At 49.4% G+C, this 27,361-nt stretch overlaps 1 long non-coding RNA gene across 3 annotated transcripts; it reads right to left on the reverse strand.

Moving 5' to 3' along the window:
- LOC125755252 (uncharacterized) lies at window positions 1-25,429 on the reverse strand. Of its 3 annotated transcripts, none has more exons than XR_007411185.1 (3): window positions 25,251-25,356; window positions 24,669-24,754; window positions 1-477 (listed from the first exon to the last, which is right to left on the reverse strand). It is a non-coding gene; the product is annotated as an uncharacterized LOC125755252 (long non-coding RNA). The 3 variants fall into 3 exon arrangements; XR_007411182.1 differs by lacking the exon at window positions 1-477 and adding an exon at window positions 19,574-20,957 and having other exon boundaries at window positions 25,251-25,429; XR_007411204.1 differs by lacking the exon at window positions 1-477 and adding an exon at window positions 23,512-24,304.
- Window positions 25,430-27,361: the final 1,932 nt, after the last annotated feature.

Raw genomic sequence — 27,361 nt, forward strand, 5'->3', positions numbered from 1 at the left:
GGTCGTGATCTCGGGGATCTGGGATCGAGTCCAGCACTGGGCTCCCTGCAGGGAGCCTGCTTCTCCCTCTCTGTCTCTGCATTCCTCTCTGTATCTATCATGAATAAATAAAAAATCCTAAAAAAATCAAATAAAATAAAAACATGTCCTAACCGAAGGAAAATCTTTCTCTGTTTCCCTCTGTGTCTGCACATCCTTTTCTTTGTGTTTATCTCCGGCTCCCTCTGTGCCTGTCTGTCTGTCTCTCAGAGGAAAAGCAGAAAGGAAGACTAAGGAAGGAAGCAGGAGGGACTGAGGTTACAGGGCAGACTCCTCAACTGAAGAAGACCGTGGAAAGTTCCAGAAGGGTGCTGTTCTCTGCTCCTAGGAACACATGCTTTTAGATAAGAGTGTGTTTCTGATTCAAGGCTTCATTTACTGTTTTCGGCTTCTGGCAGCAACTCAAAGTAAAGATCCACCGGGGCTGGAAAGTTATTCCTGTTAGAGAGAGAATGAAAAAAATTTTTTTTTTAGAGGGAGAATAATTGTGCCTGAGTTTTCCGTTATTGGCTTTTGTGATGTGTGTGTGTGTGTGTGTGTGTGTGTGTGTGTGTGTGTTTAATGAGTGAATTCCTCTGGAGTCAGAACTTCTTCAAGTGCTCTAAAAACTTCTCTTCTTTGAGCCATAGCTCTGTGAGCTGCTTCAGAAGAGCCGCTTCTGGATGCTCTTCCACCAAGCATTCTAAAATGTGGTGTTGGCCTCTTTTCTCTGAGCCACATCAAAGAGCACATATTGTTTCCTTTCTGAGAACAAAACTCTTTAATGGCAAGAAAGAACAAGAACCTGAGCAGCCGACCATCCCTCTCAGGAAAGACACTGGTAACCCTAACTACTACAACAACAAAAAGATCTGCTTCCCTCAGTCTCTACTCACTTTATGAAATGGAAACCCAAGTACAGTAGGTATGCCCTGGTGTATACAGCTCTAAAATGCAATCACGCTTTTCCACTTTAAAAACTCTTTGTGAACCTGGTTCAATGATTAATCCTCACAGGGCAGTTGGTAACACCTATCAAATTTTTAGGACAAAATGTTCAGTAAAATGGCGAAGAGCAAAATCACAAATATTTAGCAAAATTGCAAATGTCCTTGTTTTTTTACCCACTGATGTCACTTGCAGAACTCTATCCAACACGTATCAGGATCCATCACTGGCGATATATATGACATATAGGTCTACGCGCGAAATGACAGATGTAAGATGTTATTTGTTATAACACTTGGAAGAGCAAAATATTGGAAACAAGCTGAACCTCATAAACGCCCTTGTCTTTCAGTGAAACGCTACGTAGCAGTTAAAAAGAAAAGAAAAGGCATTTTTACGTATCGGTGTGAAAGGATCTTGAAGACAGACATATTGTTAGGGAACAAAAAGTAGTCTGCAGAGCAATGTGTATGTGGCGCTCCTTGACTCAGGATGCACATCAGAATCACCCGGGGAATTTTTAAAAATCCTGATGGCTGGGTCCCTCCCCTAGAGATTCTGATTTAAGCTTTCTGAAAAGCTTCCCCAGATGATTTTAATGTACAGCCAAGGTTGAGACAAGCTGGTATGTGGTGCACTTCCATTTGCTTAAAGAAGAAAAAAAAAATGGGTTTCCTTTCATAAGCTACGATGATCTCTGGAAGGCCACCCAAGAGAGTTGTCCGTGTTTACGTTGAGGATGGGAACCGGGTAGAAATTTTCAGTTGCATGTCTTTCAACCATATAATTTTATTAAATCAATTTTATATCTTCTGAGCATATTACCTATTTAAAAATATATAAATGAAATTACACTTTAGAAATACGCTTACAAATACTACTTTGGAAAGAACAGGTGGAAATATTGAGCAAATCTCCTCCTCGCCTTTTTCTTTACCCGCAAAGGCTGATGTCTTTTAAGAGGAAGATATACTTAGGGAGGCAGAAAATAAAATACTTGTCCATCCATCCATCCATCCATCCATCCATCCATCCATCCATCCATGTGATTCTTCACTGAAATGTTGAGCACTTATCATGTGGTAGGCACAATGCCCTGCTCTTAGGGAGTTTAGTTAGGCTGGGGAGAAAGAAAATTCAACTGAGAATAATAATAGTAGTAATAATCCAAGGTGATGAGGGCTACATTAGAGATACATGCAGAATATTTTGCTTTCAAAATACTTTGGATCCCCTGCACTTTATGAAGATAGGAGAGTGGAAAAACTCATGGGTAGGGAGTTTCAAGTCTACAGACTCCATGTGTGTTCCTATTTGGGACGGGTACAAAGGGCTTGGACGTGTGGGAAGGGGCATGCCGACAAAGGCAAGGGCCATGGGTGTTACTTCTGCCTCAAAATATCTTTCCATTAGACTTTCACACACTGACGGGATCTCTAAGTTCATAAATATGAATTTGATTACATTTCTCATTGATTCCAATAAAATCTCCTCTTATCTATCTCCTTTTCTCTGTTCATCTAAATGTAGGTGCTTAATCTGTAATGTGTTCTCCGTAATTCATTCCAGTTTAGCAAACAGTTAATGAATGTCTCCCTTTTCAAGGCTCTGGGATACAAAACCAAGACACTGTCTTGTAGCAGGGGAGTCAGGCAGTTCACCAGAATTCAGTGCTCTGAGAATGGCCTTCTATATGCCTGCACTGCCCACAGCCTCCTTCTGAGAAAGCAGCCAGTTATTATTTTTTTAATAAGATTTTATTTATTTATTCATGAGACACACACACACACACACACACGCACACACAGAGGCAGAGACACAGGCAGAGGGAGAAGCAGGCTCCATGCAGGGAGCATGATGTAGGACTCAGTCCCGGGACCCCAGGATCAGGCCCTGGGCCAAAGGCAGACGCTCAACCACTGAGCCACCCAGGTGTCCTGCAGCCAGTTCTTAATGTAAAAATCACCTGACATATGAGCAAATACATTGGAGGTCCTGAGGAGGGAGTGATTGATTTTAGGATGGGGGGAGAGGTTGGGGTGGAGGTTAGCGTAGGGCCAACCCTGGTGATATTTGAATTTGGTCTCGAGGAGTGCATTGTTTCATAAAGACATACTACAAAGAACGAGAAACCTTTGTGAGAATTTGGAGATATGCCAGTAGCTGGAGTATTGGGGTCACGCAAGTGACCATGAATATCACGTAAGGGTCTGGAGGGCAGGAGGATGGGCAGGCGGTGATTTGGCCCAATAGTTTGGGGTCAGACCGTGAGGTGAATTTGGACTTGCTCCATGGCAGTGAGGAGCCACCCGTGCTGTGCCGTCACGGGGCGTGGGTTTGCAGCCGTCGTGCCTGCACAGCACCCAGGCTGGTCCGGGGCCTGAACGGGAGCTCCCACCCACTTGGTGAGGAGCCCGCTAATGCTTAGATCGCACTTCATTGGAACACACCCGCCTCTCTGCTTTCTCAGCTCACTGTAGATCTAAAACATAAAAAGTCAAGTGTGAAAGGAAGTGCTGACCTGCTAGATGCAGGCAACCGGGAAGGAGACGGGGAAAGTGGCAAACAGTCCAAGCAGCAGACAGCCAGGCAGTGCCAGAGAGTTTCGTAACTCGTCCAACCGACTGTCCGCAACCACGTCGGAGATCGGCTGGTGTCCGTCCTGCCCACAGTGGACCAACCTCAGGGGATGTTTAGGTCACAATTGCTCTGCTCTGTTTAAGAGAGCAGGGGCATGTGCCATCTGAGAAAATTTTTATTGAAAACAAATGTTTTCAAGGTTTGACACTTAAAAGGGTAGAGCAAATATTTTTTTTTTAAAGATTTTATTTATTTATTCATGATAGTCACAGAGAGAGAGAGAGAGAGAGAGAGAGAGGCAGAGACACAGGCAGAGGGAGAAGCAGGCTCCATGCACCAGGAGCCCGATGTGGGATTCGATCCCGGGTCTCCAGGATCACGCCCTGGGCCAAAGGCAGGCGCCAAACCGCTGCGCCACCCAGGGATCCCTAGAGCAAATATTTTTTAAAATTAATTTTTTGGGGGCGACTGAGTGGCTCAGTCAGTGAAGCATGGAGTCTTGATTTCAGCTCAGGTCATGAGCTCAGGGTCGTGGGATCGAGCCCCACATGGGGCTCAGTGCTGGACCCGGAGCCTCTTGAGGTTCTCCCTCTCCCTCTGCAATCCTACCCCCCACTCACGCCTCCCTCTCTCAAAAATTAACAAAAATAAATTAATCTTTTTATTGTGGTAAAATATATATAACATGAAATTTACCATTTTCACCATTTTAAGTGTACAGTTCAGTGGCAGTTGGTACAGTCACAATGTTGGGGATGCATCAGCAGTATCTGTTTCAGAACTTTTTTGTCACCCCAAATAGACACTCTGAACCTATTAAACAATAAATTTCCCCTTTTTCTTTCTTTCTTTCTTTCTTTCTTTCTTTCTTTCTTTCTTTCTTTCTTTCTTTCTTTCTTCTTTCTTTCCTTTCTCTTTCTTTCTTTCTTTCTTTCTTTCTTTCTTTCTTTCTTTCTTTCTTCTTTCTTTCCTTTCTCTTTCTTTCTTTCTTTCTTTCTTTCTTTCTTTCTTTCTTTCTTTCTAAAAAGATTTTCTTATTTATTTGAGAGATACAGAGATAGCCATAGACATAGAGGGAGAGAAGATGAGCAGGGAGGAGAGGGAGAAGCAGGCTCCCCATGGAGCAGGGAGCCCAACATGGGGCTCGATCCCAGGACCCTGAGATCATGCCCTGAGCTGAAAGCAGACGTGTAACCAACAGAGCCACCCAGGTGCCCCTAAATTTCCATTTTCTTCTCTCCTCTGCCCCTGACAACCCAGCATTCCACTTCCAACCTTTATGAATTTGACTATTTTATATAAATGAAATCACACAGTATTTGTCCTTTTGTGGCTGGCTTATTTCACTTGGCATAATGTCCTTAAGGTTCCCCCACGTGTCAGACTTTCCTCCCTTTGGAAAGCTGAGTGATAGTATACGCCACACTTACCATTCCTCCATCCATGGACACCTGGGTTGCTTTCACCTCTTGGCGATTGTGAACGATGCTGCTATGAATGAATATTCTTTGTGTCTCTACTTCTGATTCCTGTGGGGACATACCCCGAGGTGGGATCGCTGGCTATGTGATAATGCTATTTCTAATGTTCTAGGAACTGCCATACTGTCTAAAAAATAATCCTTTTATCTTTTTCTTTACCCAACTGCTCCCCATCCTTCAAGGTCCTAATCAAGTTTTACCCACTTCAAGAAGTCCTCAATTTCTCCTGCACTCCGTGTGCCACACAATCTGGCAGCTGACTATCCCCTGTGCTGTCTGGTCAGTCCCTGTGTTAGCTGTGTATCCCAGGTTAGATTGTAAATTGCCCAGGTGGAGATCACATCATGCTCAGGATTGTCCTCTATTGCATAGAGCTCAGAGAAGAGGGTAGGCAGATACTCAGAAATATCCCTGGCTGGTTGCTTGAAGTACCTTCAGAAGGAAGCACGGTGCCATAAATCTTCATCCTCGTATTTCAGGGGATTTGGTGAACAGAGAAGTTATTTGGGGATAGAACCCCAAAGAAGCTCCCACACAAGGTGGGGAGCGTGAATGGTAGGGGCCGAGACAAAAAGCTCGGGGTTGAGTTGGCAATGGCATTGAGAATTAATGAAACAAAAATGAGTTAGTCGTGGCCTCGTTGCCTACGAGAGTGGCTTCGTGGCCTTGGACAGATTATTTACCTTCTCTGAGTCTTAGTTACCCATTAGCAAAATGAGTTTACAAGTTCTTGATGAAGCTGACCCAGACCATGACCAGAGCCAGAAAACACTGGTCACCTTCCCTCTCCTCCTGCACAGATTCCCCTCATCTCTGGCCTTCTGGGTCGAAGTGGTTGTTAGGGGTCTTGCCTGTACTTCTCTTTCTTTCTTACTTTGTGCGAGTGGGTCTGAGAGCACTGCTGGTGTTTTAAAAATGTGGATTGTGTGACTATTAGGGAGGATGAGACCAGAAGATGAGGAGACAATGGCCGTTGAAGAGACAGCGTGTCACTTGCTGTTCCCTAGAAGTAGGAGGGATACCACGCCACACGGGGCCACATGGGGCCACACGGGAGGCCCCAGAGGTGGTCAGGAGCCAGAAAGGGCAGGGGAAAGCATGGATGAGAGCCTGTACTGTGGTTTTCTGGGAAGGAACGGTGAAGGCCGTGTAAGCATGGTAGGCGGGTTTAGGATTGGTTCGTTTGAACATTTCCATGGGCTCTGGAGCACTGGGGTTGTCATTAGTGGTTTGGTCCCTAGGCCCTGAGATACTTGGGGCAGAGGAATGCCACCTTCTGGACTGTAAGGACCATATAGAAGGTGCTTTGAAGTACAGGCTCTGGGTGTTCCTGGGTGGGCTCAGTGGGTTAAGTGGCTACGTTGGGTTCGGGTCATGATCCCAGGGTCCTGGGATCCAGACCCACATCAGGCTCCCTGCTCTGTGGGCAACATGCTTCTCCCTCTGCCTGCCACTCCCCCTGCTTGTGCGCTCTCTCTCTTTCTGTCAAATAAATGGATAAAAATACAAAACAAAACAAAACAAAAAACTACAGGCTCTGGTTTGGGTAGCTTGCACATTGAATGAGTGCTCCCAGGAGAGTAGTTTGCTATCTTTCAGGGTTGGCTAGACCGGGGGGGGGGGGGGGGGGGGGGGGGGGGGGGGCAGTCTCTCCCCAGTCAGCAAGTCCCTAGTACTAGAACATTAAGAATATGGAAAATTAGAACATTATACTGCAATACAGTGGGCGAGTGGCAAAGATTGGCTCTCAAATACAAAAGCTCCCAGGACCGTTGGCCCAAACCTGTCCTTGTAGCTAAGGAAACACTTAATCTATGGAGCTGAGAATAATAGTCATTAAGAAAATAATCTTTCTTTCCCCAAATTCCCCAAGGATTCTGACTTTCCTAGGCCCTATCAGCTGTCTCCCCTCTGCTCTCCTTACACAGAAAGGTTTTAAACTCCTGAAGATAAATATCTCCCAGAGGTTAAGAAAATGACCTCGATGGGAAGAAAGTGAAAGCCTCGCTGGAAAATCTCAATGCAGGGGTGGCTCTCTTTCGGAGAGGAACCTTAAAAAAAAAAATTAACAAGAACACTAACAAATATCATAATAAAGCCTATTTTCAAATGAGAGTTGTAACTCAGCTATAAAACTTCACTGAAGCTTAATCTTGAACAAAGACTTTGAAAAAATAAACCTCACTCCAAATTAGGAACGCCTGCAAATGTAGTAATTTCTACCTAAGAGGCTTTGTGTCCAAACATGTCATTTGAGAGCCCAGGCAGACAAAGGAGAATGCCCTTGGAAACAAGGCTGCCATTCAGCCCGGCGGCCCCAGGGCATTGGATTTCCTCCCTGGGCTCAATAACATTTTCAGCCACATTAGCCACCAGCTTCAAACCTGGTGGGAAGCAAATTTAAAGTGTCTCTTTTAGTGGAAAACAATACGAATGCTGTATTTCACAAAAGAATGGAATCCTATCACTTTTGCCTTGGCAGACCTGAAATCTTAATGATTACATTTGACAGTGGCTTGTACTCCTAGATGCTGAATTTATAGACACCTTTGGGCCAGCAAAGCTTATCCCAAAGGGGAAATGCCCCAGATCCTCTACTGAGCACAAATTCTTCCAATAGTCTCAGAGCAAATGTTTATTCTGTTCCTCTTTGTATCCCTGGGGTTAAGTAATGAATAAATGAATGATCCCATAACCAGAGGGTAGCCCCAAGGTACTGATGGTAAAGAACAGTAGGAGATTAGAAATGCATTCACTGAAAAAAAAAAAAAAGAAATGCATTCACTGGCTCATTCATTCATTCATTCTCAGTCATTCATTCATTCGATGAACAGATGGCTACTGATTGCTACCCCTACCAGGCACCTGAGATGCAGAGGGGACAGAGAGCAGGGTGAGAAACAGAAATGGTAGCTTCTAGAGGAGGAGTGGGAGATTCCCACATCTTCACGTGGAGGGGAAGAAAGACCTGCAGGAGGTGCAGAAGGGCTGGGATGGAGGCCTGGTGCAGGATAGGGAACATGACACTGGGTAAAAGAACATCAGATCAGGATGCTGGGAGAGCTCTGGTCAAAAACAAGCAAGGAACAGACCTAAGAAAAGTTTTACTATCAAGCAAAGACCCCAATCCAGCCCAGGTCCAAGCGCTTAGGGGATGTGGTCGGTGGAGGAGAAACGGGCATCTTTTTTTTAGTTTTTAATTTTTTTTCAAGTGAGCTCCATGCCCAATGTGGGGTCCTCCTCAAGACCCTGAGATCAAGAGTTGTGTGCTCTACCGATTGAGCTAGCCAGATGCCCCTAAAATGGGCATTTTTAAAGCTGAAAGACCCTTGACCAGCCTGTCCCAATTTAGGAGAGCAAAATCTCTGAGTGTGGCTGGTGGGCATTTGTGGGTTAATTAAGTAAGCTCAGGATTTGTACACATGATCAACTGTGGTCTGGGAGACGTTCAGCTCCTGCCACCATGTACGTGAGGTGCCCCAACGAGGATCATGGTGCCCAGTTAGGTCTACAGTGGTCAGGTGGTCAGGAGGCCAGGTCAGGGCTTGTCCTGCCAAGGGGGGTGGTAGCAGTCAGAGCTGCGCAGGTGGAGGCTCTGCTGCCTCAATGGTTCTTGCTCTTGCATATATTCTGAGACCGTTGTGGTAGGAAGAAGTATAAAGCAACTCCCACTCCATTCCTTTTCCTAATTTCAAGGTCAGGAAATAAGATGAGATTCTGTACCCTGACTATGTTACGTTACATGGGAAAAGGGGACTTGGCAGGTGTCATGAAGGTTACTAATCAGTTGACTTAGAGTAACTCAAAAGGGAGACAGCCTGGGTGGGCCTATTTGAATCACAGGAGCCCCCTAAGAGCAGAGAGTCTGAAAGCATAAGAACGATTTGCTGCCCCTTTGCTAGCTTGAAGATGGAGAGGGTCAAGTGCAAGGAACAGAGGAGCCTCCAGGAGCTCAGACTGACCCCATATAGATAGTAAACAAGCTAATGGGGACTTGAGTCCTGCAGCTGCTTGGGGCTGAATTTTGCCAACAACCTCAATGAACTTGGAAACTGTTTCTTCCCCAGAACCCAGCCCAGCCAACATCTTGTTTTCAGCCAAGTGAGACCCAGAGCAGAGAACCCAGCTAAGTCTAACCTACAGGACTGAGTTTATAAATAGGTGCTGTTTTAACTGGCTTCCTTTGTGACATTTGTTACCCAGTAATAGAAACTAATACAGCCTGTCAAACCCTGGGCTGGATACTAGGGAGACATGGGTGCTGCCTTCAAAAACATTCAGCTTGCAGGAACAATAAATGCAGGCTCCTGCGGGGAAATGCAGGGTTAAAGGCCAAAGGAGTCGGGTCTGGAAAATCCCTGAAGAATCACTAGTGACGTGGTCTGAGAAGAGAGGGGTGCATGAGTGGTAGTGATGGGCCATGGTGTCGGGGATGAGCTGGGTGGCTCCAGCTGTAACATCACCCCCAACGGTTAGGTGATGCTGGAGCCCCCGAGGTGCTTTATGGAAGGATGGGTATACACTCCCCACCTCCTCTCTCTCTCTCTTTCTCTCTCTCTCTCTCTTTTTTTTTTTTTTTTTATTAGGTAGGCTCCATGCCCAGCAGGGAGCCCAACGCGGGGCTTGAACTCAGGACCGTGACATGCAGTCTTGAGCTGAGATCATGAGTCAGATGCTTAACTGACTGAGCCACTCCTCCCCTCTCTTTTTGACATCAGAATCAATAGAAGAAGAATCAAGAAGTGAGAATTTCGTTAAGGACAAGATACAGGGCTACAATGCCCCTTTGCTGCTGAGAACCCCCGGGCTCTCCCCTGTGGTGTTTGTCACAGACACTATTAACAGGCGATATGTGTTTTGCTGTAAAAGATGCTGCTACTGTCCAATTACCCAAAATTCAGTTTCTTTACAACAATACTTAATAAAGAGGCAGCACATTAAAATAAAAGGAATGTTTAGGAACCCAGGGGAGATGAAGCTGTCAGACAGCTAAGGCAGGCCCTCTCTCGGGAGCAGACTTCCCTGCTCTGGTTCTCTGATAGAAGAGAAAGCTTCTCTTTCTATCTCTGCAGACTCTCCCTCAGCTCCCTGTGGATGCAGATGTCAGAGAGGGAAATACGCCTACTGCAGACTTCTCCTCCTGAAGGGTGAGAGGCAGGGAGGGTGGAGATGGGTGTGGGGCAGGCAGAGGGAGATGGGGAAGGGTAGGGACTTAGTGAAGTGTGCCCTGCGAGGTCCCTGGAGACATTTTCCAGGGGGGGGGGTCATCTGCATCCTGCCAGTTTGCTTCTCCAAAGACCTGGAGACAAGGATGGCAAGGGCATCTGTTGGCTTCTGGCCATGTTGACAGTTTACTTTGCCATGACAGTGTTGGCCTCCTTCTGGTTCATGGGACATTCGCCTTCTTCCTTCCCAACTTAAAATATCGTGATAAAGGATTGGAGACCTCAGACCAAGAAGAGAGAATCCGGTGACAGAAAGTACTTAGGACTACACCAACCAACTGCCCATTCACTTGAGTATCCCTCTTGAGAACCACTCTGGTCTGAATGTGCACGCACCCCCCCCCCTGGAATTTATAGGTTGGAATCCTAACTCCTGAGGAGATGTTATTGGGGATGGGGCCTTTGGGAGACGATTAGGTCAGGAGGGTGGAGTCCTCAGGAATAGGATCAGTGGCCTTCCAAGAAAGGCCCGAGAGAGCTTCCTTGCCCCTTCTGCCACGGGTGGGGGATGGGGGGGCACACATATGGCTGTCTATGAGGAAAGAGGCTCTTGCCATTGAGCCTGCCACTGCCTTGCCCTTGGGCTTCCCAGCCTCTAGAACTGTGAGAAATGAATTTTTGTTGTTTACAGGCCACCCTGTTTGTAGTATTTTGCTATAAGAGCCCAAACAGCCCAAAAGACTAGCAAATATAATAGTCCTAATAATTGTCCCAAAAGACAAGTGCCATGGAAGGTATTTGGGGATTTGGACAGGGGTGGGACATTCGGGTGTTGATTCATTTTTTTTTCTTTTTTCTTTTTTTCGGGTGTTGATTCAATCAGTGGGGGTATGACTGTCTGCCTGCTGGAGCCCTTGCCTTCTGTTGGAGGTCTCCTGTGGGTACTTCTGTGCAGGACGTGTGCTCAGCCCTTGCTGGCTGCAATGACTCAGTTACGGCCTGCAGGCAAGTTTCCACATCCTGGTCTGCCATGACTTGTTCTGGCCCACCTGTCTGGTTTCATATTTGGAATTCTTCCCTACATACTGATTGCTACAACCACCCTGGACTGTTTTCTGCCTCCTAGATACCCTGTGTTCTCCGTTCCCCTTTGTTACTGCACTGCTCTCTGTCTAGAAGCTTCTGGGCACCTCCTCCTCTCTCTTCCAGGCAAATTCCTGCTGCTTCTTCCAGTCTCAGTGCAAATTCTAGCACCATTAAACTTTGCACGATTCTCTCAAACACGCAGGGGCAGGTTTCTCCGTGCGCACACCAACTCCTGATTGGCATGTTGTGTTGCAATGGTCTGTTTGCCTGAAAGTCTCTCCCTTAGACCTCCCTACCGAGGCGGAGATCCAGTTTTGTTTTGTTGTCATATTTGCGTTGCTAACCTTATTATACCTCTCTGCTGAACATTTGCTGATTGAGCGACTGCAGAGCTTGCGGACGGTGACGTTACGTAGGGAACATTTGTCAAGTGCCCTGTAAATGTCTAGCTCATCCACCATCGGCGTTCATGAAAAGTTGGACTTCTCGTGGAACACAAGTGATCATGCTGAGAAAAATGCAGAATGTGTCAGAGTGAAATCACCTGAAACGCTGACATATGGGGGAGGGTTGGGGGGGCATATATTTGTGGCAGACAACAAAACAATAAGACTTTGGAAGGGACTTGTGAGACATTCAGCTATTGAGAATTTTGGTTTGATGATCTGTCAGGGGAGCAAAGAGTAAGTGGAGACCCATTTCCTCCTGGTGACGGTCCTCAGCCACAATCCTATTGGTTTCAAATGTTGTCTCCTCTTGGCAGGGCAAGCGGTTGCTGCTGTTGGGGCTTCTTTCCCAGCATTTGCACATGAACCATCATGTACCCAAGAATGCAGGGCCCGTTTGCTTGCTAAGTCATAGCTCCTGTGCTCCTCAATGACGAGCAAATGAATAATGTGATGGGCTGCCAAGTTTTTTGTTTTTGTTTTTTTTAGTTTTTGTCAAGTTTTTTTTTTCTTTAACTCAGCTGTGGAAAGAATAGGAGATTTGAAGTCAGAAGAAGACCCCCAAGGTCCCTGCCTTGACTCGGCCACTCCCTGCCAGCGTATAAATAAGCTTTGAATTTCTCAGTGATGTCATCCTCCAAATGGGGGTGTAACATTGACAGCAGGGATGGTCTCACAGGGCTGTGGTGACTGCCAGGTGACATCCCTTAGATAACGCTAAAAGCAAAATTTTTTTAATGGTAAAATTATGACTTTCATCCAGCTATGAAATAGACACGTGCCAAAGATTGTATTTAACTCGTCTGTCAATGCGGAAATCAGTAAGATGGTAAAACTGGTTCGGGTGAGAGTTTGACTCACAGAGATGGTTGTTCTCCGGGGTGCACAATTCCTTTGCGCTGCCATGAATGGGAGGCTGTGCTGTCCCGTGGACCCGGAGAGCCGGTGGTGTCAGTTTTCTATGACTTAATTTCTCTCCCCATAGATCTCTCTCTTTTTTTTTTTAATTTTTATTTATTTATGATAGGCACACAGTGAGAGAGAGAGAGGCAGAGACACAGGCAGAGGGAGAAGCAGGCTCCATGCACCGGGAGCCCGACGTGGGATTCGATCCCGGGTCTCCAGGATCGCGCCCTGGGCCAAAGGCAGGCACCAAACCGCTGCACCACCCAGGGATCCCTCTCCCCATAGATCTCTTAAATAGCGTAGGCAGTCAAAAATAATCCAAGGTGCACATCCCCACAGTCTGGTAATTCCTGGAAGGTCCCCTAGAAAACCCCGAGCCCTCCACTCCTAGGACACCAGTACCCTCTTCTGCTGATTTTCCCTGCCACTCAGTAGCTGGGTATTCCTGGACCCACATAATCCTGTCTTGTCCTCTTTCTCCTTGACAACTGCATCACTCCTCAATCCTACCCCTCCCAGCCACCCCCTCTTCTCCACTTGACCAGATTCCAACATATTTTCACCACTGTCCCTTCCTCCTTAAGGACACTTCTCTTCCAAGACCCGTTCTCCTTTCCTTAACTTTCTGCTCCTTCTCCATCATTCCTGCTTCGTGGCTTAGAACCATTTGTGTGTGTGTGTGTGTGTGTGTGTGTGTGTGTGTGTTTAAGATTCATTTATTTTAGGAGACCCCTGGGTGGTGCAGAGGTTTAGTGCCTGCCTTCGGCCCAGGGCATGATCCTGGAGTCCTGGGATCGAGTTCCACCTTCCAGCATGGAGCCTGCTTCTCCCTCTGCCTGTGTCTCTGCCTCTCTCTCTCTCTCTCTCTCTCTCTCTCTCTCTCTGTCTCTCATGAATAAATAAATAAAATCTTAAAAAAAAGATTTATTCATTTTAGAGAGAGACAGACTAGAGAGGGCATGAGTGGGACAGAAAGAGGGAGAGGGAGAGAGACTTCCAAGCAGACTCCACACTGAGCGCAGAGCTGGATGCGGGGCTTCATCTCACAATCCTGAGATCACAACTGAGCTGAAACTAAGAGTCGGATGCATAACCAACCGTGCCACCCCGGTGACTCGTCTTAGAAACATTTTTAAATCCTTCTTACTAAACTGATAGCTGTAGTAGTTTTTTTCTTAAATGTAATTTCTATACCCAATGTGGGGCTCAAACTCATGACCCCAAGATCAAAAGTGGGATGAAATCCTTCTTAATTTAAAAACAAACAAAAATATGTAATTACTCATCTTTATTTGTGCAGCAATGCTGTGTAACAAAAAAAAGAAAAAAAAACTTGACATTTTGATGATTTGTGGTAGAAATCAACTAACATTTTCCTTAAAGGGCCAGATAGTAAACTTTAGACTTCATGCGCCACATATGGTTTCTGTTCCTATTCATTTTGTTTTACTTTACAACTCCTTTTAAAAAAAATTTTTTTTTAATTTATTTATTCATGAGAGACACAGAGAGAGAGAGAGAGGCAGAGACACAGGCAGAGGGAGAAGCAGGCTCCATGCAGGGAGCCCAATGCGGGACTCGATCCCAGAACTCCAGGATCACTTCCTGAGCTGAAGGCAGATGTTTAACCACTGAGCCACCCAGGTGTCCCCCCCCCCTTTTTTTTTTAAAGATTCCATTCACTTATCTGAGGGAGAGAGAGAGAGAGAGATAGTGAGAGAGAGCATGAGCAGGGAGGAAGGGGGAGCAGGCTCCCCATGAGCAGGGAACCCTTGATGCGGGGCTCGATCCCAGGATCAGGGCAGAAGCTGAAGGCAGATGCTTAACCAACTGAGCCACCAGGCACCTTCTTTACAAATCCTAAAACTTAAACAAATCATTCTTGTACCGGCTGGAGGCCAATTTGACCTGCAGGTGATAGTTTGTTGATTCCTGGCGTATAGAGATACGGCTTTATGTTTCACTCATGTCTCTGGGGCAAAGTACAGGATCTGTCCCTCTCCTCACTGATGCTGGGAGTCATGTGCTTGCTTGGCCAATGGAATGTTGGCAAGTGTGGCATGAAAAGGACATGCCTGGCGTATCCGTTGGTCCAGGAAGGATGAAAGACTTGTGGAGCAGACCTGGACCCAGACCCCAGCCTGGAACCACGGCCAGCTGGGCCCAGCTCAGATCCACCAAACGCCAGCCAACCTGTGAAGTTTGGGGATGGTTGACTGCTTAAGCGTGAACTGCCTCAATAGGGAGACCGGTCATTGTAGTTATTTCTGTTTTGTTGATGAAAATCTAGACTAGTGTCCCTTTGGGTGTGATCAGGGACCTGCAAGGTGTGATCAGAATCACCTGGCCTACTTGCTAAGTGTCAGTTTCCTGGGGCCTCCCCTTAGAGGGACGAATCTGGAATATCTGGGAGGGAGACTTACTAATGTGCATTATCTCTAAACTCACTGACGAGTTTGGGAAGCCTGTCTCCGACTTTGTACAAGAGTTTTTGGTGCAGGTTGGTAATAGCAACTTTTGTCAGACACCTGCCACGCACCAGATCCTCTGCGTATACACGTGAGCTTCTTTCAGCCTCATAGCAGCCACTCTGTGCTCCACGTCGGGAGGACTGTCCCCATGTTACAACAGAGGAAACGGAGACATGGAGAGGTTCAGGACCCACCCCACTATCAAATGTCTATCAAGGAGCTGGGTCAGGCCCACCTGCCATGCTGCTGCCCCTCGGCCGGCTGGCGGACACATTGTGCTTTACAGTTGCAGTTTCACTTGACTTAGGTAATTATGAAACAGCGTGTGCAGTCAGTCCTTCTGGTCCGAAAAGGGAAGTGAGGCCAAGAGAAGAGTACATCAAGGAAAGGAGGGGAGGGTGATGCTCTGTCTGCGGACTGTTGGTCAGGGGCAAGCGGAGGAGCAGGGCCTGGTCGATGTTGTCAGGGCTGACGGGCTATTTCTGGTTCCTGAGGATGCACAGAAAGGAGGCAGGAAGGGCGGAGGGGCGGCAAGGAAAGCAGGTACCAGGGCCGCAGGGTTCAGGGGGCACACATGGATGCTTCGTCACAGAGCCAGTACCTTTGAAGAAAGCAGATGTGCCCTTACAGTTGTTGGGGGAGGGAGTTTACAATGCTGTTTGTCAGGCTCCCTCTCCAGGTTCTTGCCTAGGGACCTTCCTTTTTAGCAAGCTCTCTGAATCTGATGTTGGTGCCTTTAAAAAAAAATTTTTTTTTTTATTTACTTATTTGAGAGAGAGAGATTGCACAAGCAGGAGGTGGCTGAGAGGGAGAAGCAGGCTCCCGCTGAGCGTGGAGCCCCAAGTGGGAGTCGATCTCACCACCCTGAGATCATGACGTGAGCCGAAACCAAGAACCGGATGTTTAACTGACTGAGCCATCCAGTCACCCCAGATGATGCTGGTGCTTTAAACCACATTTTGGAAAAACATGTAACTAAAGAAATGGTTTATGAACTATGAACATTGATTTTTCTCTTAAAAATATGTAAGGAATATATGTGTTGTGTACATAAATTCTAAAATTTGGAAAAAGAAAGAAAAAAATGGCTTGAAATCCCACCACTCAGGGATACTACTATCAACGTCTTTGTTTTGTTTTAAGATTTTAAATATTCATTTGAGAGAGAGAGAGCAAGAGAGAGCATGAGTTGGGGGGAAGGGCAGAGGCAGAGGGAGAAGCAGGCTCCCCATTCAGCAGGGGATGGGGGGGATGCGGGGTGGGGTGCGGGGGACATCCACCCCAGGACCCTGAGATCATGAGCTGAGCTGACTGAGCCCCCCGGATGCCCACTATCAACGTTTTAATTTATTTTCTCCCATTTTTCTCCTATGTGTGCGTGTCCCGTATGTAGATGGGGCCATACACCTCGGTATTACTCTGTAGCTTGTGTTTTGCACTTAACAATAGATCTTACACCCTGTTCCATATCAATAGACATAAGTTTATCCTATTTATCAGTCAGTGGAGATACATGTTTGGAGGGAGGGTCTGGGATCTTTCACTTCCTCTTCAACATGTATTATCTAGCGAACACCTGCTACCCTGGGGTAAGGCCAGAACTTGGGGTTCCTTTCTGAACCTCCGCGCCCTGCACTTAGCTACACATCTTTTTCTTAAAGATTTTATTCATTTATTCATGAGAGACATGGAGAGAGGCAGAGACACAGGCAGAGGGAGAAGTAGGCTCCCTGCTCGATCCTGGGACCCTGGGATCGGGCCCTGGGCCCAAGGCAGGTGCTCCACCCCTGAGCTACCAGGTGCCCCGTGCACTTAGCTACCCCTGACGCATACTGCCTGGGCTGGGAAGTGGGTAGCTACTGGTTGGTTCTGGGCAAGGAACAACCTCTACTGGCTTTCTGGGCTTTAGAAAGCAGTCGGGGAATCTGCAGCCTCTGACGCTGACCTGGGTGTTTTGGCTCTGGATTTGCGGCCCTGGATCACACCCCACCCCCACCCATGGGAGCCCCCCCCCCTCCCCTGGGGACCCGCTTCAGGATGGAAACCTGGGCCCAGTGAAACCAGAGCAGCCGCCTTTGAACGCACAGAAGGCCTCCCCCCTCCCCCGGGTCTCTCTCTCTCCCGGGGCCCACAACAATGCAAAGTTCAAATCTATGGTTACTTGGAAGCGCATTTGGGAACAATCAGGGGGCCCCTGACCTCTGACATGTGACCCCAGGCCTGCCCTCCCAGCCCCGGAGACCAGGCTTGAGCCCTTGGAACCAAAGGGGGAAAAAAATGTGCAGTAGAGGCCTGTTTTTTGAGAAGAAATGCACTTAAAATACAATCTCTAGTAAACTTAAAAAAAAAAAAAAGTAACCTGAGTAATTGGCTTCAGTCTGAGAGATAAACAAACAACAAAGCAGATCCTTGAACCTCCTGTTTGAGGCTGTAAAGGGGCTGCATTTGTATTTTCCCAGTGCTTTTATGACCTAGGGGCCGGCCTTCTCTGCCTCTGGCCCAGGCCGGCGCAAGGCCGGGCTAATCACAGAGCAGTTTCGGAAATGAGGGTCTGGGATGGAATTTCCTCCCCACGTCCCCCGTCTGCGACTGCCTCTCTGAGCCTCCCCCTCTGGAAGGTTCTGGCCCCAGCTCTGCACAGGGCTGCAGAACAAAGAGACCGTTTCTCTGAAACTTCCCTGGAGCCTAGTGAGCCTTGCATTGGACAAAAATTCAGTGGAAGCAACTCGTCTATTCCCTTGCCAGTGCAGAAAAGGAAATCAAGGGTTGCATGTGGAGGCACCTACTGGGTGTCGGTCTGGGTGGGGGAGGGATACCAAAATGTATATGGTAGCTCGGAGCCTTGCCCTCAAAGAGCTTACTATTCACCTGGAACGTCATAGCTAATCAGAACGCCGGGAAGAAGCCACCTCACGATTCAAGGCCACGATCCCAGGACCGTTTGGCAGATGAAAGGTACAGGCCTTCGGAGTTCAGTAGCTGTGAAGGCAAAGACCAGGGTCTCACTCACATGTGGAATGTAAGGACCAAAACAAATGAGCAAAGGAAAAGAAAAGAGAGGGATCCCTGGGTGGCGCAGCGGTTTGGCGCCTGCCTTTGGCCCAGGGCGCGATCCTGGAGACCCCGGATCGAATCCCACATCAGGCTCCCGGTGCATGGAGCCTGCTTCTCCCTCTGCTTATGTCTCTGCCTCTCTCTCTCTCTTTCTGTGACTATCATAAATAAATAAAAAAAATTAAAAAAAAAAATTAAAAAAAAAAAAAGGAAAAGAAAAGAGAGAGAGAGAGAAACCAAAAAACAAGATTCTTAACTCTAGAGAACAGACAGTTGGTTAACAGAGGGGAGGTGGGTGGGGTGAGGGGGATGAAGAGTGCACGTATCGTGATGAGCACTGAGTAGTACACGTAGAATTGTTGAGTCGCTATATTGTACCCCTGAAACTAATATAACACTACATTAACTGAACTGGAATTAAAATTAAAAAAAAAGAGTTCAGTAATTGTCTAATATTTGTTGAGCATCTCTACTAGACAAGCTATGGGATGGGATCGAGCCCCACATCGGGCTCCCTGCTCAGTGGGGAGTCAGCTTCGCTTTCTCCCTCTGCCTCTCCTTCGCTCATTCTCTCGAGTGTTCTCCTTCTCTCTCTCTCTCTCAAACGGATGAATAAAAAATCCTAAAAACCAAAGTATGGAATCACAAAGATGGTATGATGGTATCTTGTCTCAAAAGATGGCTGCCATCACTTCTTTCCTCCCCAGGGGTGCACAGGCCCGGCCCTCCTGGAGAGGTGGAGTCTCCTGCTCCAACACTTTGAATCTGAGCTGGCCCATGACTTTGCTGGGCCAATGCTTTGACAAATGCATTATTGTGGAGGACATTATGCTGTGCTAGTTATTTCCAGGCCTAGCCTTTAAGAAGACTGGCATTTTCTGCTTGACTCTCAAAACCCAGTTGACAGGAAATGACATGGGAAGCCCAAATGGGAGAACGACTCAGGCTCCAGGACCATAACCCCAGCCGAGTTTGCCAACAACCCCACCCCGCCAGCTATGGGAGCAAGCCATCGCGAGCCATCCTGGAAATAGATCCTCCCACCCCACTGACCCACCTCAGCTGATGCTGCCTGGTGCAGCTGCGGGCTGTCTGGCCAAGCTCTGTCCTGGTTGCAAAACTGAACAAATCAATGATGGTCTTTGCATTCATGCATCTGCTTTGTTCTCACAACAATCCTTCAAAGAAGATATTATTAGTATTATCCGCACTTTGTAGATGATGGGGCTGAGATGAAAGAGGTTATGTGAATTATCCAACATGGCCCAGTGAGCAAGAGAAGTCACCAGAATACAGGAGTTGGTGCATGCAACACTTCAAAAGGAGGCAGGGATAACAAGTTGTGTGATTAAAAAAAACAAAAAACCCACAAGATGGATGGGTTGAGGTTGAATTAAAGAGAGACCCATGTGTCAGGATAAGTTAGCATGTCATTTAATAATGGCCCGTTGAAAGGGGCCACTGAAGGCTTCTGCGTAGAAGTGACAGGATAAAAATGACTTTGACAAGTGGCTGGACACAGGTTAGTTTGAAGGGACGACAGGCTGTAAGTGGATGGCCCAGCAAAGAGAGCTGTTCAGGAGGGAAGCGATGAGCTCACGGTGTGGCACTGCCAGTGACGGGAACGGGAGGCCCCGCACTAAGACTTACAAAAAATTGGAACAGTGATAGGGTTTGATGGCCAGTGGCTCCAGAATTCGAACCTGAATGTCCCAAAGGAGAATGGTTTAGGTGCTATGACTCTAGCAAGTGGTAATGCAGGAAGGAGAGCCCTGCTGGGGAGGGAAGCACATCCTCAAACACCGATTTGTGGAATTGGAATGGATTTGAAGAAGATGATTTCGGTTTCAGACAAGCTGGCACTGATGAGCGGACAGAGAGTGAAGATGTGGAACTCATGGTCTAGGCCCTCGGTGGTTTACGGAGTTCTCTCTCCATCTTCCATATACACTGCCTTATCCGTGGACCCTCGACATGCATTCTTAGTACACGCGCACGCCAGACAGCAAGTAGAAGTAGTGCATAGTAAATACTAAACAAAACAAAACAAAACAAACCAAAACAAAAACTAATAAAAAGAATAAACTGCCAAAACGGAGAATAAATGCTATGGGTGATCTAGAGAGGAAAGATCACTGGCCTCGAGCATCCAAAAGTGTTACAGTAGAATCAGTAGAAGGATCTTCCTCTAAGATAAGCATGGAGGGCCTGTGGAAAGGATCATTCTCAGAGCCAGAGCACATTGTTTTAAAAAGTGATTTTTAACCATCAACAGAGTATTCGGTCTCATGAATAACCACAGTTTATTAAACTCTCCCTATACATTTTGTGCATTTATGAGGTTGATAATTTTGGTTCCTATAAATGACACCAACAACAAAAGTCTCTGTAAATACATTTTTGCCTGCGTCTGATCTTTCTTTGAAGACAGATTCCTAGAGATGGAGTTAGTGGGCTGAAGGGTGATAATTTGAAAATATTCTTGATACTTGTTGCCAAATAGGCTGCTGAAAACACTGCCAATCCACATGTTGTCCAGCAGCATGTAGAAGGCCCATCCCGCCATTCAGCTTGCAATGAATGGAATGAGAAGAGGACATAGAGCTGCCTATGTTGTAGGATCTTCTTTCTGTTTTTAAAGATTTATTTATTTGGGATCCCTGGGTGGCGCAGCGGTTTGGCGCCTGCCTTTGGCCCAGGGCGTGATCCTGAAGACCCAGGATCGAATCCCACGTCGGGCTCCCGGTGCATGGAGCCTGCTTCTCCCTCTGCCTGTGTCTCTGCCTCTCTCTCTCTGTGTGACTATCATAAATAAATAAAAATTAAAAAAAAAAATCATTTAAAGATTTATTTATTTATGTTAGAGGGGGGAGGGGCAGAGGGAGAGGAAGAGGAAGAGCCTTAAGCAGACTCCCTGCTGAGCATGGAGCCTGCGTGATCTCAAGACCCTGAGATCATGACCTGAGCCAAAATCAAGAGTCAGGACTCTCTCTCTCTCTCTCTTTTTAAAGACTCTATCTATTTATTTGACATAGAAAGAGAGAGCACAAGCAAGAGGAGAGGTAGCGAGAGAAGCAGACTCCCCACAGGGACCCCGGGATCACGACCTGAGCCAAAGGCAGACACTCAACCACTGAGCCACCCAGGCATCCCAAGAGTCAGACTCTTAACCAACTGATTCACTCAGGCACCCCCGTATGACTTGGTTTATTTATTTGAGAGAGAGAGAGAGAGAGAGCAGAGTTGGGGAAGAGGGTAGAGGGAGAGGAGAGAGAGAATCCCAAGCAGACTCCTCACTGATCAAGGAGCCATCGTGGGGCTGGATCATGACCCTGAGGTCATGACCTAAACAGAAATGAAGGGTTGGTCACTGAGCCAACTGAGCCACCCAGGCGCCCCCGATCTTATTTTATTTTATTATTATTATTTTTTAAGATTTTATTTATTTATTCATCAAAGGCACACAGAGAGAGGCAGAGATGCAGGCAGAGGGAGAAGCAGGCTCCTGCAGGGAGCCCAACATGGGACTGGATCCCGGGACTTCAGGATCATGTCCTGGGCCAAAGGCAGGCGCTAAACCGCTGAGCCACCCAGGGATCCCCGGGTTACATAGTTCTTAAAAAAAAAAAAAATTTTTTTTTTTTTTTTTTTTTAAGGCTGTAAAAGCAACCCTGCAGGAAGAGCACTGTGCTCAGGCCAGGAAACTGCTGTCCCAGGTGCCCTGCTGACAGTGGCATCTCTGAAACAGCTGCTGGGGGGGTCTCAGCAAGGGGCTCCCTCAATTACCGGGGCGCCTCAACCTCCTTTCCCGGAGTCCTACCCGAGACCAAGCAAAACTGCATGAGCTGGGGTTTTGGGAACAAATGACCCATGAACCGTCATGTGAGACTCAGGAACGAACACCCCTGAACTAAAGGACCGTCCTTCCAGGCCATGCTGGAGACTTCAGCCCTGCCGCGCTGGGGCCATCTCGGGGGCCAGGAGGTGCCGTGCCGAGCACACCTTTACCTGTGTACCTGCCGTGCCTCAGCTGCAGGTGGAGGGTGGGCTCGATTCGTATCCGCCAACGTTGGCAGACAGTGAGTCAGACCCAAACAAAATCGCGTCTCTGGCCAGGGCAGCCAGGCCCTCCCATTCCTCGAGCGGGAGAGCTCAGGTGGGTAAAGCCAGGCCGGGGCAGGTGGCCTTGGCCCTCCCTTCCTGTGTTAGGGAAGCGACCTGGTGGTCTCCCTTTTTGGGGAGTTTGTGGTTGAGGAGAGAGGTGGAGGTGGGGTAAGGGAGAGGTAGGCCCGGCCGGTGACCTCCTGCTTCCTCCGGCCAATGGGGAGCTGCCACTGCGCGCTGGCCGGGCTCCCAGCCGCCTCTGAGCCCTGGAGATGAGGGCCAGTTAATCCCTTGCTCCTCTCTGGTTATTTCTGCGGGGAAGGGGGCTGGGCCTGCCGCTGGTTCCCTCAGCAACGGGGCCTGGCCCCGCTCCATTGTGAGGAGGGCCCCAGCTGGGAAAATCCGTGGGGGAAGGAAGGGAGGAGCCCGGTCTTTCTAGGGCCTTCCCTTCTCTGAGTTGGTGGAAGCTGTGGACACCCTGAAGCCCTCGGTTCCAGAAGGGAAGGGGAAGGCTTTAGGGTCCTGGGTCCCTGCCCAGGTGGAGGCGGCCGGAGATGGGCCTGTGGGTAGGACAGAGCCACAGTTGAGGGTTGAAAAGGAGGGTGCAGCCGGGCTACATGCTGGGAGGAGGGGTGTTGGAAGGAGTCCTGGGGCAGGGACCTTCCCCTTCACGAAGGGGAGGAAGAGGCCGGGCCGCCTGGGCTCAGGGGCTGGTCCCGGCCTGACCCCTGCATCTGCACGCTTGGCATCTTCCGACCAGACCAAGTATTCCTTTTAGCATTTCTATTCCCAGAACTTCCTAAAGGCTCCTCTCTGAATCGTCCTCCGCGGGGGGGACCTCGGCCCTCACCCTCCCACCGCTCACTCTTCCCTGGGTTCTTTGCCACCTTGGCCTCCTCCCCACCTTGGCCTCCTCCCCACCGTGGCCTCCTCCCCACCGTGGCCTCCTCTCCACCGTGGCCTCCTCCCCACCGTGGCCTCCTCTCCACCGTGGCCTCCTCCCCACCGTGGCCTCCTCTCCACCGTGGCCTCCTCCCCACCGTGGCCTCCTCCCCACCGTGGCCTCCTCCCCACCGTGGCCTCCTCCCCACCGTGGCCTCCTCTCCACCGTGGCCTCCTCCCCACCGTGGCCTCCTCCCCACCGTGGCCTCCTCTCCACCGTGGCCTCCTCCCCACCGTGGCCTCCTCTCCACCGTGGCTTCCTCCCCACCGTGGCCTCCTCTCCACTGTGGCCTCCTCCCCACCATGGCTTCCTCCCCACCGTGGCCTCCTCTCCGCGAGCCTCATCCAACCCCGCTGCAGCGCCCGCCTCGCCCGCACTCCTCGTTCCCACACTCACGCACGCATGCAGAGCAAAAGCACACGAACATCTCCCGTCCCTTTTTCCAGGCCCACTTTTGTGTGAGGATAATAAGGGCTTTGGCAGCCTCGAGGGGGGTCAGAAAACAGGCACGGCCTAGAGCCGCCGGTGCTGTTTGGGGGCTCCCCGGATGCAACCCCAAGAAGGGGTCAGGGCCGCGGGGTTTCAGTCCCCTCGGTCCTTAGACGTGGGAGCTTCCAGATGTAAAACGGCAGCCACTCTGAACGTTCCCAGGCCACACCCGAGGGTCAGATATGACCCGTGTGATTTAACGACATCCCTTAAAAATAAGCGTCTCCTGGAGGGAGACCCCTCCATGTGTGTGAGTGTGTGTGAGTGTGTGCAAGTGTGTGTGAGTAATGCCCCTCACGCCGGCTCCTGAGGGACGATGGTTTCCACCTGGAAAGCGGTGCTGTGGGAAGGGTCATGTTAAGGACCCCGGAGACTCCGCCACCAGCTTCCTGGGGTGTCTCTTCATCGTTGGCGGCCTCCCCGGCCCAGAGCGAGGGGAAGAATGGGGCCGTGCGCCTGACTCCCAGCCCTCCCAAGGCCGGGCCCCCTCAAACCCCACACAGATGACAAGGTCCCAGGTCATCCCCTGCCACCAGCTTTGCTCGGACAATTCAGCATCCTGTGCCGCCCCTCCTCGCTTAGGCTCCTCTCTCCACGTCTGAACATGCGGTCGCTGCGAGGATCAAGAAAATTGGCGTGTGTTGAGCAGGGAGCCCGGGGCCCAGATGCACAGGCGGCGTACTTGCCCACACGCGGGCACGGTAGTATGGTCTTTGGCCTTTTGGCCTTGGGAGTGTGCCTAGGTTATCGCCACCGCTGGCAATGAGCTAGTGCACGGGGCCATCCATCCCAGCTCACAGGCCTAGAGGTGGAAGCCCAGGCGGCTTCCGTAACCTGGCCACCCAGCCGCCTAGCCGGTGGCGTCTGGATCTGGGCTCAAGCGCTCAGCAACCCCGGGGGCGGGGGGGGGGGGGGCTGCTTTCCAAAGCAGCCACCGCTTCCCCTGCATCCCCGGTTTTCTAAATGGCTTGCCTTACCTGAGTCCTTGGAGGTTTGTCCTGGGGAGACGAGTCCATTATGTCGATGCATTTGGAATCGGTGGGAGGCAGGCCTCGGCGGGGGGCTTTTAGTGCCGAGTAAGCAGGTGGAGAGAGAACAAGATCAATGCGATGCAGAGGATGTTTTTGAGGCTCCCTCCTGGGGGCTGTAGCCCCGTCTGTGCTCCCAGGTCTAGGAGGAGCCCGGGGTTTTAAGGCCTCCGAGGAGAACTGCTTCACACAAAGACGGGGCAGGTGGGTTTTCCCATGCTGGTGTGATTTTAGGGGAAGAGGACCGTTCCCCATGGGCGTATTCTCTAGATCTAGAGTGTGTGAGACAAAATGCCCCCGAAGAGAGACATTAAATCATTCTTCTGAGGTCTTGTTCTGTCTAGAGTCCTTTTTAGAAACAAGTAAGCCTACACTATGCAGCAGATGATGGGCCAACTTCCCGGAAGGCAGCAAAGCATTGCCCGTCCAGGCCTGGGGAGGAACGGGGACCAGGATGGGGGAGTCGGGGCGGGGGGGGGGGGGGGCGGTATGAGGACCTCAGTGTTCTTCCCAAGGCACGTGGGGAAATACCTTTGATGTGATGACGTCTGTGTTGGGATCTCTGCTGGGCTGTCCTGCTCCTCTCTGCAGATTTTTGACCAAGAACAGAAAAGAAGGAGGGCAGCGGGGGGGGGGGGGGGGGGGAGGAAGGAGGAGGACGAGGGCGCATCTGCCTAGCTGAGCGAAGCGGTCTCTCACCCAGCACACGTGTGTGCACAGGTCCACACTTGCACACGCACGCGCCCCCACCGCCCGCAGCATTTTTGGAGAATCACAGTGCCACCTGGTGGCTCCCACGTGCAGAGACTCCTGGAGCCCTGACTGCGGAACCCGCAGCTGCACTGTCCCCTACTTGCTCCCTGCGGTTTCCCCCAGCAGACAGCCCCTCCTCACCCTCCTGCCTTGTTCTCAGGAAGGGAGCCAAGCCATGCACGTGCTTCTGAGAAGCGCTTTCCAGCGTCCCCGGCGGTGCTCTGGGCAAGAGAGACAGTACTCAGAAGAGGGCCTCCCCGCAGAACTCCGAGTGCTTGGGGTCTGAAAACCCTGGCCTTGTGCTTATTTGGGAAGGAAGCAACAGGCCTGAGGAGCAGAGCTATGTGAAGCTGAGTCTTTTTTTTTTTTTTTTTTTTAAGATTTTATTTATTCATTAGAGGCAGAGAGAGAGAGAGAGAGAGAGAGAGAGTAGCAGAGACACAGGCAGAGGGAGAAGCAGGCTCCACGTGGGGAGCCCGACATGGGACTCGATCCAGGATCTCCAGGATCAGGCCCTGGGCTGAAAGGCAGCACCAAACTGCTAAGCCACCCGGGCTGCCCTGAGTCTTTTTTTTTTTTTTTTAATATTTTGTTTATTCATGAGAGACAGAAACACAGGCAGAGGGAGAAGCAGGCTCCACGCAGGGAGCCCGATACAGGACTCGATCCCGGGACCCCAAGATCACGTCCTGGGCGAAAGGCAGGCGCTAAACCACTGAGCCGCCCAGGGACCCCCTGTGAAGCCCAGTCCTGATCGCAGCAGACCCCAGCCCCCGTCGGACAGACACTGCATTTTTAAACCTCTGTAAATTACTGGAAGAGCAGAGAAGCCTTATTACCAGCGGCCTCCATTTCTGCTTCTCTGACTCAAGCCTTGGTCCCTCCAGTAATGGCTCATCCCACTTTGCTATAATTATAAGAAACGCCACCCATTTGCAACACCGAGTTCCCACCCTGTGCCAGGTACTGTGCAGGGGGGCCCTTCCCATGGCTGGTGACGTCAGGGCAGAAGTGAGCACACCCCCGGGGCTTTGTTTTCCTCCCAGGAACTCGTGTGATCTTTACATCCCTAAGTCAACGAGATCGTCAAGTTGTTGAGAAGCTCCCTGCCTGGTACCTCCTGAGTGCCTGTGACTGCTGTTGTAAGTGGACCAAGTAGGCACAGAACTATGTGCGTGTGTGCGACTAATTTCTATGACTAGGGAGCAATGCAGATTTTTCAGTGCTTTGGAATATTATTGCTTTTTTATTTCTAAAAGGCTATTTATTTCAGAGAGAGAGAGAGAGAGCACGAGCAAGGGTGAGGGTAGAGGGAGAAGGACAAGCAGGCTTCCCACTGAGCAGAGAGCCCTACAGGGAGCTCCATCCCAGGACCCTGGGATCATGACCCAAGCCAAACGCTTAACAGACTGAGCCACCCAGGCGCCCCTGCTTTGGGATTTTAAAGGGACTCATTACAAGGCACCAAGATTACGACTTGCAATATTTTTTATTTATGTAGGAGTCCGAGAAGTTCTTTCCAAATATTAACTCATGGATCCTTGCAAAATCCCCTGGAAGTGCCTGGCCATAAAGGGAACACCACCAGCGAATCATTAATCTGAGTACCACGGAGGTAGAGTCAGGACAGGGAACAAGCAGTTCTTCAAATCGTCCTCCCTCGAAGCCTGGAGCAGTAAAACTCCCTGGTAAACAACCTGGTTTTGCATTGTGCCTGCTAGGAAGGGAGACTCCTTGTTTGGCTCGAGGCAGGGAAAGAATAGAGCTCTGAAAAATAATTCTGGATTAGTCTGCAAGCAGGACAACAGAGAGGAGACGGAGGGTCACATCACCCCTTCTCCTCTCCAACTTATGAATACAGGTGAAGTTGGGCTAAAATGAGTATTTAG

This window comes from Canis lupus, chromosome 1, assembly GCF_003254725.2.
Source record: "Canis lupus dingo isolate Sandy chromosome 1, ASM325472v2, whole genome shotgun sequence".
Classification (NCBI taxonomy): domain Eukaryota; kingdom Metazoa; phylum Chordata; class Mammalia; order Carnivora; family Canidae; genus Canis; species Canis lupus.